A 13,617-nucleotide genomic window follows, 5' to 3' on the forward strand; every position below is an offset into this window, starting at 1 on the left:
AAAGTATTTATCAGATTATGGCATTCTTCTACCTAAAACCTCTTGGTGACTTTCCTTCGCATTCAGTGTTATATCTAGACTCTATAATGAGCAGGGCAGACGAGACCGCTCCAAACTCTCTTATTTATCTCTTCATGGTTGGAAAAGCTCAGGGGTCTTCTTTCTTCCCTTCCGAATGCTAATTTCACTCCGGCCCCAAGGCCTTTGCACTCGCAGTCCCCCTTCAGGTAAGAATCCTCCTAAATTCTCCTTGTCATCACTTAGGTCCTAGACCTAATATCACCTCCGCAGGCAACCCTCACAGCCACCACTCTGTGTATTATTACTTGCTTTTTTTCCCCTTGTAGCATTCATTGCTCTCTGACATTATTTCACTAGCTCCGGAGTAATTAGCACTAAAATGTAAGCTTCAAGAGGACAGTGACTTACTCACACTTGTTCACTGTCCCGTCTCTACTGCCTGGATAAGTGTGTGACATATCCCAGGCCCTCAAGGACAATTAATTGAATAAATAAATGAACAAATAAAGTACTATAACTAATGGTCAAGACGTCTCTGCAGATCACTTTGAGGTTCCGTCATGTCAGTGCTGGCGCCTATTTCATCTCCGTGCCTCAGTGTTTGCTACAGTTCTGTGCGCGCTGTAGATGCTCCACGTGTGCCTGTTGGATGAGTAAATAAATAGACATCTCGCTTCCTTGCACCTCTAGCAACTTTCTGAATTAGATGATATTTTTCTTATTTTAAAGGTAAAGATTCAGAGGTTCAAAAAAGTTGAAGGGACTTGCCTAGGCCGAGGCAAAGAGTAAGAATAAACCAAACCGAAACAAACGTTGATCATCTCAGAGGCTGAGGGAGGGGAGAGTCTAAGAAGATTAAATGTCAGAGGACCAGATGCTGACGAGGAACTGAACATTGACAAATGGTTTTGGCCTGAGGATGGATTTTGATAACTTTGAGGAGAATGGCGTCACAGTGGAGCTGAGGGAAGGGGTGTGAGAGGAGAAAGAGAGCATGAGTATGAAAGAGATTGCTTAAGAGCACAGACAAAACTCTTGTAGAACTCAGATGTTATTATTGTTCGGCTATATGGGGTGAGCGTCTGCCTTTGGCTCAGGTTATGGTCCTGGGGTCGAGTCCCACATCTGCCTGTGTCTCTGCCTCTCTCTGTGTGATGCTCATGAATATGAAATCTTAATAATAATAATAATAATAATAATAATAATAATAATAAATAAGTAAATGTATTTGAGCAAAGGCAAGATGGTTGCTAGTAGGAAGAGTAAAGTCCAGGTTGGGGGCATGAGTTTGGGAGTGAGGGTACCAGGCTGTGAGAAGGGCTGGGGTCCCATGATGTCTGCCTCACCCTCCATCGCTGTGGGAAACTGGACGGAGGCAGGAGCCAATAGGGAAGGCAGTGAGCAGATATACATCCCTCTAAAGGGCTTAGTACACAGGTGGCACTCAATAATGCAGGTGGGGTACCCGGAGAAAGAGCTTTGGTTCCAGAACAGGTCAGAGTGAAGAACTGGTGTGAGTGAATTAGCTCTGTCCTGCCTCAAATGTGACCATAGCGCCCAGAGTCATAAATAACCTCCTGGAATGTGTTCAACCTTTCTGTCTCCGGAAGATTGCTTTCTAGCAATCCCTAAGGAGAGAGGTAGGGGGGAGCACATTTCATACCTGTCAGCCCAATAACGCAGCTGAATGAGCCAAAAATGAGCCTCAGAGACCCCTCGCCGTGATCTGAGAAGGGGTGTCGGGATTTGCCAAGGCTGCATGTGAATAATGTCCAGGTAAAAAAGAAAAGGAATTGCTGTGGCAATTATTTTAATGAAAAGGAACACTCAGTGTCAGGCCTACACATTATCCTATCCCTGAACCACTCATTGATGTCTCAGAAAGGTACGAGCGTGTCCTTTGATGCGAGGCTTTGTACTTCTGTACAAGCTTACTTCTGAGGAGTTCAAAGTGCTTTCCGTGGACTTTCTCACAGTCCCTTTCAACCCCTTTATGGGGCAGATGGCAAGCGTTATTCTCATCTCACAGATGATAGGAAAGCCAAAATGCAGAGAGGTTAAGTGGTGTGTTCAAGGCTTATCCCTCAGTCTTTTAGGATGGGACTCAAGGCTCCAGGCTGCCAGCATCCTCACAGTTGGCCCTGACCCCACCTCCATCTTTCCATCACAAGGACAAAATACAATAGTTACTTAAAAAAAAAAAAAAGTATTTGCCAACAGGGGAAGATGGACATTTTCAATTTCTTACTGTCAATGGCCTGAATTGAGTTTTCTGTCGGGGTCATAAGATCATCATTGATTCATTGGATGGGAGAATTTTTCACCTTTGTTATCATCATTATTAGAAATCAGATAGTTGGGGCTTTTTTGTTTGAGAGAGAGAGAGCGAGAGAGAACCTGTGGGGGGGGGGGCAGAGGGAGAGAGAGAATCCTCAAGCAGACTCCCCATTGAGCACAGAGCCCAAAGCGGGTATTGATCCCACCACCGCGAAATCATGACCTGAGCCAAAGTCAAGACTCAGACATGCAACCGACTGAGCCACCCAGGCTCCCCAGAATGGTACACTTCCTCATCACGCTTCATTTCATTGTCATGAGGGAAGGCGTATTGTATCACTACCGCAAGTACATGGTCTACTTAAAAGATAACTCAGGTGTGATTATTTCTGAGAATAAGATAAATATTTCTTCCCGTAGGGAAGTTTTGAGTAATATCGTTGGTCTGATTGAACTCCAGTCATTAGGCCTTAGGGTAGAAGAAAGCCCCGCATCATATGAGCCCGCAGTGCTCTTACCATAGGACGCACATCACAACCTCAGAGTTACTTTCTTTACTTTTAATTGGCTTTATCTGTTACATTATAAAAGTGACCCATATAAATGAATATTAAAGGAATAAAATTTAGCTCGTAAAGAAGGATTTAAGATGAAAAGTGAATACTCCTTTCTTTGTATAATTTTCTTAGAATTTTCTGGATTATAGTGCAATATACTATATTCTAATGATATGCCTTGGATAGCTTTTTTTTAAAAATCCATTTCAACTGTATAAATATAACACTTAGTTTCTATTGTGTGGTATTCCACTGTTTGGCTATATAATAATTTATCTAATTAAATTCCTCGGTGTTGAGCATTTATCTCTAATTCTTCAATAATTTTTTAAAAAGCTGACATGAATAAACATTCCTGTGTATGTGCAATTGTATGTGTCAAAATGAGGATAATGTAGGAAGGGAATTTCTAGGATGAAGTGTAGCTGTGGCTTATATATGTCTATTTTAAAATATATATACTCCTAATATAGAGATATATATATGAATATAATACATATTTATAATACATATTGCATATATTCATCTATTGTAACATATGCTGGATCTATATTGCTACTTTTTCCTGAGATTTGGAACCAAAAAACACAACTTCTCAAGCACGAGCATAAAGTACTTACTGGATCAGAATATTGTTTTTTTTTTTCTTTTTAAAGCCAAATAATTAATTCTGAATTACAGTTCAGATTGATTCTCTATTTCATAGGATTGCCAGCCAAAAACATAGGGGCCTATCTGCATGTATAATCCATGTACAAAATCTAACTTTTAAAAAACTTATAGAGACTAGGTCTATTTTTATGTGACCATTACTCTTGAGAGAGAGGTTAGTACCAAATTTTGTGTCTTAATACATTGCTTCTGGAAAAACCAGTGGTCAAATTCAGCAAAATAGCAGGTTGCTGCTTCACAGGACAGGCATTTTCGGTGACTGGTGCTTCCTGGAAAGATTAGGTGTCCCCTTGCAGAGACCTCTCATTATCATTATCTCAGATGGAAGTTTGAGAGTGGAATGAGAAATGAACTACATTTTAACTACAGGGAAGAAGTTTCATATTTCATTGAACTTTCCAAATCTGTAGAATTGCTGTTTGCTATTTTCATTATGATTATCAGCATTTTATGCATATATTAATATTCTTTAACAGTGTTGGGATTTTGAACAAAGTACAATTGTTTATTTTTTTATTTATTTTTTTTCAAAGTACAATTGTTTAGATGCTTTTATGACCACCTGTGGTCTTACAGAGAAATATTCCTAGAAAATAAAAAATGCAAGAAAGAAATGAGATACTTCAGCCTTTCTAAACAGTTTACTGCTCCCTTTACACTTTTAGAAAATGTGTTGCTTGGATAAGATCTCTACTAAAAAGCCTTAAGGGATATCAAGAAATCACCACTCTGAACCCTTCCTTATTAAAAAATACATAGAAACCAGCTTTGTCACAAGGCAGTGCTCTCAGTTATTGGGAAGCTATTATGCTTGCATAAAATAATTAAACCACTGGCTGTAGGCTTATTGAATATTTCAAAGGGAAAAAAATTCTTTCATAGAAAAATATTGCACAAGCCTTAACATAATCCATGTTATTGGTACAGTTTTTCATTACCAAAATGTGGCTACATTTTGAGGCACCATGCTGATTCGAAGAGTGATCAAATTTAAATAAAGATAGCTGTGCATATTCTAAATGAACCCTTACAAAAAATATCCTTTCATAGTAATGTATTTAACTCAGACAAGAACAACGTATTTGGGAGGAATGGATACTGGATCAAAGGGGAAGATAACTATTATCTGAGAAGAAATCCTAAATTATTTCATGCTTCACTGTTATGAGAAGAGGGTGGCTGTGGTTACCTTGACTGAGGCTAAGCCACCAGCTGCCATTTCTTTACTCCTGTACCGAGGTGTAGGTCTCTCAGCACAGAAACATGCTCATGTTCAAGCGCCACAATTTATCAGGCAAGTTAATCTGGGACAAGTTATACAATCTTTCTGTAGTTCAAGTTCATTGTCCACAAAATGGCAATTCTCTCACAAGTTTGCTAGGAGGCTTAATTCTTATCCGACGTGCAAAGTACTTGGCATGGTGTCTAATACGTAGGAGACCTTCATCATCACCCTCAATTAGACATATCTCTCCGACCGTTGTGGCTAGTTATCCCTAGAAGAACTGTCCCCAGTCCCTGTGCTTTGAAAAGCCTCGATTAGCCAAGAATCCATAAAAGAGAGGGCAAAGGAAAGAAATGATGTTTATAGGTGGCTGCTCTGTTCTAAACACTCTGTACTTGATACACAGTATTTCATTTAATCTTTTCACCAGGCTTTACAAGGTCAAGAAAAAAAAAAAAACTTAAAATGATTTTTATTTGCTAAAGTTCACAAAGTTAACAGGAAAGGGAGCAAGTATTTGAAACTTAGTCTGGCTCTAAGGTTGGAGGGCAAGAGTCTCAATACTCACATACGTACCATTGACTTCATCTTCCTACAACATGCTGCGTCTCCAACACCATCACTAATTTGTAATGACAGGGACTGCTACTTTGACCTTTGACACTTTCATTTCAAACTACAGGCTTTTTGTTTTCTATCAGCTTTCTCTTTTCTAAGTCTGTTTTCAATACATGTGCATACATTACCCTGTTGGAGGCACACCCAATTTAATAGTATAATCACCCCAAGGATTGAAATTTTCAGCCTCTTCCTTTCTACGGAGTTGGATGCTATATAGACAATATCAGAAAATCTAGTCATTTCTACTCCAGAATTAAAAGAAAGTGAGTTTTTTAGTCTAAGCTGGAAAGAAAATTTGTCTATTAGATTGTCCAATGTTGTATGGAGAAAGTGTGTGGTAATGATGCGTTGGCATCATTGGTAGAGATACAATAGCAAAAGCATTGACTTTAAATTTATCGTATTTACATTCCAATGACACTCAACCATGGAATGGATGTGTGGCTTTGCAAGTTCTTTAACCCGTTGGAACATCAGTTTTCCAGATGAATTTGAACAATAATAGTATCTATCCCACAGAGTGATAAATGGGATAATATATATAAAGTCCCTGTACTGCCCTGACCCACATTAAGCCCATCAAAATGGTACATGACATCAAGAGCAGCTGATCTCCCCTCCTCTCAACTGGGCTCCATTCTGTTAACATCTACAATGGGGTAGATTAATCCCAAAAGGTAGAGTTTAGATACTCAAGCTCCAATGAAAGAGAGAAGGACATAAGTTCCTATATACCATTACCATACCATTTGTCTGGTTTAAAAAAAAAAATGCAGCATTTGGAAATTCTCCAGTTATCGAGGCTTTGATCAGGTTGAGGAATCACTAGTGAACCACCAGAGGTTCGGAGAAACCCGGTCAACAACTGTATGAAAAAGTCGTCTGAGCACAGCTTAGAGGGGTCCTCTGCTTAGAGTCTTACGAAGCAGCAGTCAAGAACATAGCCCGGATGAGTTCTCATCTGGAGTTTGACTGGGGAAGGAGCTATTTCACTGCTCATATGATTGTTGACAGCATTTGATTCCTTGTGACTGTAGAATTCATGGCAGCTTGCTTCTTCAAAGCCAATGAGACCGAAAGAGAGACTCTAGCAACACAGATACTATAGTGCTGTACACTGCAATCTTGTTCTTTGCCTCACCTTGGCCCTATGCCCTTGGTTACAATCAAGTCACAGGCCCTGCCCAATCTCAGAGGAGAGGATTACACAACAACGCAATGTTTCATGGGACAGGGTCGAGGAGGACCACTTGAAGCATCTGTCTTCCCCGTACCTTCTTCATGTACTCTTATTCTCGATGGAGCCTTAATTGCTTCTTTTAAATTTCCAGTTTCAGCTCTGACATATTCTACTTCTCCTCACCTGACCCCTATTACTCACTTCAAACCTTACTTGTTCTTCAGAAGCTTATCACACAGAATTTATAGGAATTTTTCATGCCTGTTCACTCAACAAGTGTTTATTAAGCATATACAATACAAGGATGTCCTAAAACCATGGAATACGCAAAAATGAGCACAACTAAGAAGCCAAAACAAAGCAGAGTATTGCATTCATAGAGCTTATCCTTAAAGCTCCATGAGTTTGTGATACCTGTTTGCTTACCTAAATTAGGAATGAATAGAAATAAATGAGTAGGGTGCTCAGTGGTTTAGCGCCGCCTTCAGCCCAGGGCGTGATCCTGGAGACCCGGGATCGAGTCCTACGTTGGGCTCCCTGCATGGAGCCTGCTTCTCCCTCTGCCTATGTCTCTGCCTCTTTCTCTCTCTCTGTCTCTCTGTCTCTCTCTCAATCTCTCTGTCTCTCATGAATAAATAAATACAATATTAAAAAAAGAAACAAACAAAAAGAAACAAATGAGCAATTATAATTCATCCGAGGGCTGCAAAGTGTGTACTCTGGAAGTGATGTGGTGTCATCAGGGCAGCCAGGGAAGGCCCGGGAGAAGAGGGGACCTTCAGAAACCCAGTCTATCCCTCCTTGCCTAGAGAAAGGCAATGGAATGATGTTTGTCTTCTCATTTTAACCTCACAGAAGCGTGATAAATAATGTTAGGGGCCACATTTAATAAAGAAAAGAAAGCTGAGGTCAAATAGCTTGTAAGTCACAAATGTGAGATTTCCAACCAGATCTTCATCCCACTGGTATCAGTGCCCATGTTGTTATTCATACAGGATGGGAAGGGGTTTGTTTCTCTTTCTATCAATTTTATTCTTAATTTGGAAATAGCCTTCACGTAACCAATTTGGGCACGTTATCAATCTATACTAACTTTTGATTCAGTAACAGTTAAGAATTTTTAAAATACATTTGAATTTTAGTGATACGTAAATAATATTCAATTTGTCCTTTTATTGTAATGAGATGGAAGTTGTAATTATTGTTATTGAGGACTTAGCAACTTAAAGGAGCAGGTCTCAGAAATGCGTCTCATTTAAATGTGCATTTTAATAAAGCATTTGTTCTGAAAGTTGAAAAACATTCTAACAGTTTCAACTAACCTCAAACTTAAGTATTTTATGATGCATTAAATGGAATATTTTTAGAATCAAAATTCATCAACACTGATGCAGAATTAATATTCTATGTCTCAGTTTGATACAGAACTCAACTGGAAAGACATTTTCCTCTCTCTGGGATTAGTATGTTTATATTCCGTGTTATAAATAGAAAAAATACATAGGCGATCAAATAAGGCTGCTTCCCAAACTCCATCTTTCTACTGGTAGCAACGTAAATGTGAACTATCTGTCATTGTGGTTAGAGCATTATGACCAGTAAACATTTGCCTACCCAAGTATTCAGATCACTGAACAATTTAAAAGGAACCGAGTTTAGAAGTGGCTCTGGTCTTCAGCCATTGGCAGCCTGGTTTGGGTGGAAAGTGGTATAGAGGGAGAATGCCAGTATTTGGTAATCTTCCACAATTAAGAAAAATGAATGAACAATGAAGATGAACTTTGTATTAAACTATTGCGCTAACTAAATGGGCCGATGAAAAGTTTCTTTCTGGGGCACCTGGGTGGCTCAATAGTTGAGCGTCTGTCTGCCTTCGGCTCAGGGCGTGATCTCTGAGTCCCAGGATCGAGTCCCACATCGGGCTCCCTGCATGGAGCCTGCTTCTCCCTCTGCCTGTGTCTCTGCCTCTCTCTGTGTATCTCTCATGAATAAATAAATAAAATCGTAAAAAAAAAAAAAAATTCTGCCATAGAGAACCGTTTCAGCAAGCGGTCGCCTCACTAACAATTCACTCATGTAAAATTGCCAAAGCTCTGCATAGGTCGGTGAATGCAGTAAATATATAGCGAAGCCTACCCTCCTGGTCCACAGGGCTTGGCCCATGCCTTTCCCTCCAAAAAACCGACCGAATGGTGATCTTCTCCAACCAACAAAGCCTCTAGCTTATTCATGCACTAAAGCACTCTAAAGAACAGGATTTTTGTTCAGTTTCGGTTTTGGTTTTATAGCCTCACTAATATTTTATGCTCAGATGAGGAAAAGATATAAACAGGTTTATAAAACCAGTTGCTGAAGGCCCAGAGTCAGTAAGGGATTTAACTGTGTTTGCTTGCGTGTGGTTTCCTGCACTGCAGAAAGTGTTTAAGGCAACCGTTAATGAGAGGTGGAGAGTTTCTAGGTCCTGCATTCGTTCATGTGAGGCTAATAGGTTTATCAATGACTCCCATGACCCATTCTAACTCTGGGAGTCCCAGACTGCAACAACTCTGGGGTGCGTTGGGGATAGGCCCAGTGACAAGGAAGCCAACCCGTGTCCTTAGCAAGCTCATTTGCAGGGTTTATGCACAATGCTATTTGCCTAGAATTTGTGAGTAACCAAATTATGACATTTCCACAGAAATATAAATTTGTTTCATTATTGTTTTATCTTTAGACAGTAAAAATAACTCCTTGGTCTACATGTAAAAGTATTCTATAAAAGTTCCTGAGACAAACAAATAGATCTCTATTTTTAAATCACCATTATATTTTTGTATTGGTTCCATTAATTAGCAGAAATACCTTATACCACAGACAGTGGTCTCTATTATCAAGCAGTTGTTTTGCTCAGAGAATAAATATAGCTGAGGAAAGTACCAGTATGCTTTAAACATTCAAATATTGTAACAACCTACGAAGTGGTGACTATTATTATCATCCTCATTCTACAGATGATATCCTAGAGGCACAGTCTCAGAAACCGTATAATATTTACTCACAGTGTCACCTAAGTGTAGTATTTATAGATTGCAAAGGTTTTTCTTGCACAAGATCGTTTGGTTAGTTGTTTGCTTTGGGTCTGTGATGGCCTCCCAACAATCCTGAGAGGTGAAGATGACCAGGAAGTCATTCCAATGCCCATGATACAGATGAACATACTGCATTTTTATTTCCATTTATTTATTTATTTATTTATTTATTTATTTATTTATTTCACACTGCATTTTTAGTGGCTAAATGCCCTGCACCATGTCTTATACTGAATCTGTGGTGGGAAGCCTAGAGCTCAATGCTTATGGCTTCTGGTTGGTAATTCAAGGTCCCCCGTGGAGTTTAAACCAACACAGATTCAAAGCTCCAGCCATTCCATAGAGTGAGAAGTCCTCATGAATTTCCTCCCATATAGATAAAAGCCCCAGAGGCTAAGTCCCAAGGCCTCTCTGATTCATTCATGTCATTTCTTGACAGAGCTCCTCTTAGCCCATCTGGCTTATTCCTCTGCAATAACTGGAGCTTGCATTTCGTCCTTACCAGTTTTACCTGGAGACTCAGCCTGTATAAGCCTTTGGCTTGATTCTCACCGCCCCCCTTAAGTGTTGAGGGGCAAACCTGTTGCCTCTTCAGCAACAGGTGTTCACCACCCCAGAGGAGAGGCTTTTAGATAATAATGTGTTTTCCTGATTATGAAAGATAACTCCTGCTTGCTTTGGAAAATTTTAGAAAAGCATGAATAAAAAGTTGTGTGTTTTTCAAACTACTCAATTTACCAATATTCAGCTTCGGTTATATATGTGCTGAATAATTTTTCCACGAGCATACACATGATTTAGATTGCACTGCACATACTGTATGTAAACTGTCTATTAATCTTCAACTGTATACCATCCACACATTCTCACGGCATTAAATGTTCTTCGGCAACATCACTCATAATAGCTCTATGGTACTGCTCATAGATGAGCTTGTAGGTGTAAACATTAATGTAATCTAACCAATTTCTTATTTTGGCCTATTTAGATTCTTATTTTCAGTTTTTCACTCTTATAATTAACATTGAGATGAATATCCTTCTAGATAAATATCTGATTGCATATGTTGTCATTTCCTTTGGGTAGACTTTGGCAAGAAAATTCTCATTAAAGCAAGCATGTGATTTTAAGAAAAAAATGTCTCCATCATGATTCAAGGGATTTCTGTCTCTGAGATACATTCTTGCGCTGTGAGGATTCATGGGGAGGCGTTTTGGAGGTGGCTACTCCATTGGGAAGTAGTTTTTCATCCCCCCTCACCTTTGATTCCCTAGTTGCTCTTCTTTTAGAAGACTCTATTCTCCTGTGTAATCCACCATTACCTTCCAGACTTACATGGAAGCCAGGAAGCTTTTCCTCACTTACTGTGACACAATTTACAAACCTGAGGTTTCTCAGACAAAACCATATAACTTGAGACTAAGGACAGTAAAGCAACAACAGACAAAAGGGGATAAATGACATTTGGAAAAGTCTGTTGGTGAAGAATTTTTCTGGAATGGGTAGTTTTCTAGGAGAGACTGGATTTTAGAAAATAACAAGTATTTCCTGTTGGACTTGACCCGACTGTGTAGAGGAATATAGGAATTTTTCTTGCTGCTACTTCTGAAGTGTGAGGGCTTGGTAGGAGCAGGAATTTTATTTTAATTGCCTTTATTCGAAGGGACCTTGAAGATCTATGTGGATCAAATCTATTTATTATCCATTTTATTGTCTTCATCACACCCGTAAGTATGTGAACTCATTCATGTGCTTCTTTATATCTATTCCTTGATAGAAGGTAAACTCCATGAGACGGGTACCTTATCTGATTTTTTCCCCTTTATATATCCTGCACCCAGCACAGCATAGAGCATAGTTCTGATCTCAAATAATATTGGTGGGATAAATGAATGAAAGTATTGCAATCTATCTCTGATCCTTTGAATACCTCCATTTTTCATATGTAATAAATTAATAAATTATATGCTGGGTTTTTGGTTTGTATATGGCATTAAGGATTTTTCTCTACATATGTACATCCTCATGGTTTTCTGGTATGCTCTTCAAGGACAAAGGTGCATAATTTAGAGAAAAATTTACACCAACAAATGCATATCTCAAAGGGGAAACTTAATGACCAGGTATAGATATGTGTTTGCTAAGTGGCAGCTAATTAAAATTATGTCAATTTCTGATTTTCAGTATCATGTATAACTTGCTGAATCTGGCATTTTCAGATAAAGCTCGCTGACATTTTATCTTGAAACATTCTTTCAATCAACATAAAACCATGCCTGTCTCAAGTCTGGGTAATATAAGAATTTGAATGAGGAGCAAAACCATTTCAGTGAGGAAAAAAAAGTCAGTAGAATCAATGACTTGCTGGTTAAGATTCAAATGTTACATCTCCCTCTTGATGGATTTGAATGGTTGTGATATATTTTAATGGAAAAATGAATCAGATTTGCCTTATGAAAAGGAATATAGTTATACAGGTACAAATGCAGTCCCACCTGCCCAGCTCTTTGATAATCGAACTCATCTTTTGAAGCCCTTACGTGGTGCTCACATTGCCATCTGTGTTATTTATTATGCCTACATTGTATTGCTTCTTAAAAAATCCTTAATTAATGCAGAACTTTTTTTTTAATCAATGCAGAGCTTAGAACGTAAAGAGAAAATGCAAAATCAAGACCATTAAAGTATGACTGAAAAAGCCATTTATTTTCATTAAACATGACCTTAGACTATCTAGATTGGAACCTAAACATCTTTCCAAGTGAAATATTTAATTTTTGTCTCTCCTTCAGTCTCTGCAGGTATTAGGCTGTAGACAATACCACCTCCTAGGAGCTGCCCTCCTCTCTGAGCCCCCAGCACAATGGAAATGCCCCACATCTAAGCACGTACCATAGCTTGTTGAAATGATCTGTTTCAACAAATATTAACCTAGTGTGCTGCATGCCAGTTACTGTGAATTTGTTAAGCCAGAGAAATCCTTGCTTCATAGAACTTACGTTCTAATAGGCAAATAGATCTATGATATATTACCAGGTAAATGAATGTTGTGAAGATAAAGCAGGTTAACGAAAGAGAGTATGATGGAGCAGGGGGCACTATTCTAGGCTTGTCAGAATGAGGTCCCTGAGGAGAAACATTGGATCAGAGACCTGAACACAATGAAGGAGCAAGCTATAAATATCTAAGGAGAATGTTATGGACGGAGAAGGCATGAGAAATGTAAAAGCCCTGCAAGAGAAGCGTGCCCTCTCTATGTGTTGGAAAAGAGGCAAGGACGTTTAGTTTGATAAAACTAAAGCAGGGTGTGTGAGGATAAGAATGGAGGAAATGGGGCAGAGAGAGAGAGAGAGAGAGCAAGAGAGACAGTAGTCATTTCTTCTCTGCCTTTAGCACAGGGATCTTAACCTGGTATAGGTAGACCAGAGCATTCAGGAGCTCCTTGAACCTGGATAAAAAGAGTATTTTATATGTATTTTCATTAACAATAACAGAAAGTCAACATTTCATTTAATTATACATTTTTAAAAGATTTATTTTAGAGAGGAAAAAAAAAGCGAGAATGGGGGGGAGGGGCAGATGGAGAGGGAGAGGAGAATCTCAAGCAGACTCCACATTGAGCACAGAGCTCAATCCCAAGACCCTGAGATCATGACCTAAACCGAAATCAAGAGTCAAACGCTGAACCGACTGAGCCACCCAGGTGCCCCTCGTTCACTTACAAATGCATGCAGACAACAAGCCACAGTATTATTAGCAGCATCTTTAACTTCCTAACTAATGGACTTTATTTTTTTTTAAAGATTTTATTTATTTATTCATGAGACACACACACACACACACACAGAGACAGAGAGAGAAGCAGAGACACAGGCAGAGGAAGAAGCAGGCTCCATGCAGGGAGCCTGACGTGGGACTCGATCCCGGGACTCCAGGATCATGCTCTGGCCCGAAGGCAGGTGCTAAACTGCTGAGCCACCCGGGCTGCCCCAAACT

General features: G+C 39.3%; 1 protein-coding gene across 4 annotated transcripts in view; it reads left to right on the top strand.

Moving 5' to 3' along the window:
- Positions 1-13,617, top strand: part of KCNIP4 (potassium voltage-gated channel interacting protein 4) — a 1,117,936-nt gene that overhangs the window by 647,596 nt on the left and 456,723 nt on the right. The gene's annotated exons all lie outside the window — the stretch shown is intronic.

This window comes from Canis aureus, chromosome 2, assembly GCF_053574225.1.
Source record: "Canis aureus isolate CA01 chromosome 2, VMU_Caureus_v.1.0, whole genome shotgun sequence".
Lineage (NCBI taxonomy): Eukaryota > Metazoa > Chordata > Mammalia > Carnivora > Canidae > Canis > Canis aureus.